General features: G+C 33.5%; 1 protein-coding gene across 1 annotated transcript in view; it reads left to right on the forward strand.

The window, feature by feature from the left end:
• Positions 1-2148, forward strand: part of LOC106678240 (odorant receptor 22c) — a 22381-nt gene that overhangs the window by 17891 nt on the left and 2342 nt on the right. The gene's annotated exons all lie outside the window — the stretch shown is intronic.

Raw genomic sequence — 2148 nt, forward strand, 5'->3', positions numbered from 1 at the left:
ATTTATAAGACGTTGTCACGTCAAAAATAATGATATTGGTACACTTAACAAAACAAACAATTGCCCTCTCATGGTGAAAAGAAACAAGTTAATTTGAAAAAGGGACGAGAGAAGAAAAAAAAAAGAAAGTAAAACAGAGGTAGTGTGACAATGAATTAATAAATATAGAATCTATAACAGTATATCTTGCAGCAGCCTGGGCTTCAGTCTTCGGGTTGGGTTGGGTTTCCCAGGTTGTAGGTCACTGCTCCTTTAACTGTAGGTAAGTTCATGAACCGTTTTTTGATGTAATCCTCTATTGACTCCATTTGTAATTTCCGATGCAATTGGCTATTTCTTATGAACCAAGGACCATTAACTGCGATTCTTAGGACTTTATTTTGAAAAAGTTGCAGAAAGGGTCATGGGACTGCCTATGAAGTGCAGATTTCATGCACTGGCTAGGACACGATTCCTTAACTTTGGACGAGATCATATAATAGCCCCTAAGACTGTCTTCTTAATGTTTTATAAATATTTTATGTGTCTGTTGAAGTAAACAAAAAATAAATTAAATAATGATCAATCCTAAAATTTTAAAGCACTAGCCAAAGTCCTTTTTTAGAACTCTTTACTCTGTTCAAAGCAGGCCAGATGCCTTATATTTTGGTGGCCCTAAATTTGGATATCGTATACAAGTTAACGAACGCTATAGTATTTAACAGCTATTATTATAAACTATATAGTATAAACTATAGACATCTGGCACATTTCGACAGTCACTGACCATAGAGGAAGTGACCTTAGTATTCTATACCAATGTAAAAAAGTAAGGGTTGACACTTAGGCATGTACAAGCTGTCATCTCACAATGGACTTGCATCAGTCTAACTATTTTATGTTTAACACATGTAAGTCAGTTCTCACGAGTCCTTAGGTCATGATCGCTTACAGCCAATTTCTGGGAAGCATGGCCACCCTGTTGCTAGTCACCCCTTTTTCTCCCTCCCAGATATTTATTTTTAATTTCATAGGCTCTCTAGGCTCCGCATAATTTTCTAAATTATCTGATTAGTCCAAACCCCTTCTCCTATTTTCACTATTCTTCCTACCCCCTCTTCTCAAGTGTACATATATATTTCCTAGCACTAGATAGCTAAGTGAGAAGAGAGACTCTTGTATAATAGTAACATGTAGTTCTTGTAAATATGTTAGAATAAAGTCATTTTAGTCTTCACTGATTTTTATGTTATTTAATTTACAGATCAAACGTCTCACAAAGCTTAAGATCTATCAAGGGTGAGGAATCGTGTCCTACCATGTGCATCACATCACCATATGATATGATAGGCAGTCTCATGACCCTTTCTGCAGAACCTGCAGATTGGTGACTTAATCTCATTTTATATAGATGCTTGTCCAGTGTCCTGTATATAGTCCTGTCACACATCTTAAGGTACTCGTGTCCATATTATAAACTGTGTTACTCCTTTTTATGCAGGAGCCTTTTATGAACATCTTTGACTGCTCTTGTCTCCTGGAGTTCCACCAGAATAGCCTAGACCTGCCCTCAGCAATCGCTTTTATGCTTCTCTTTGTATGGCTAGGCCTAACATCGCATATAAACGAAGAGTTATTTTTTAATTTAATAATATATTTAGTATAATAAAATGTATTATTGTAGGATTGTTTGTTTAAAACTAGTTTATTAATTAATGTGGTCTTAGAACCAAATTTGAAAAATAAACAAACAGTTATGTCTTGTTTATTTTTTAACAATATGTTCTTTGACCATATTAATCATTAAACTATAAACAAACCTACGAGAATTGTTTCGACTAAAAACAAAATATATAAGAAGATAGTCCGGGTTGCGGTCAAAAGAGAAACAAAAATAGTTTACAACTATTAATTTTCCGACGTTTCGCCCCACTTTGCAGGGCTTCATCAGGGATAAAAAGATACAAAATGATTCAATTATAAGAATAAAAATACAATGATAAAAATAAAAACAAGTAACAATGGCAAGAGTAAAATTTCTTTATAAAAATATAAATCTACTAATCTAATATAAATATAAAAAGTAGAGGAGATGCACATAAAACAAAAACAATACGTGGAAGGAAAAAACAAATTATAGAGATAAAATAAACGTCATGAAAGAATAAT

Source organism: Halyomorpha halys, unplaced genomic scaffold, assembly GCF_000696795.3.
Source record: "Halyomorpha halys isolate HHAL.00 unplaced genomic scaffold, Hhal_1.1 Scaffold130.1, whole genome shotgun sequence".
Classification (NCBI taxonomy): Eukaryota; Metazoa; Arthropoda; class Insecta; order Hemiptera; family Pentatomidae; genus Halyomorpha; species Halyomorpha halys.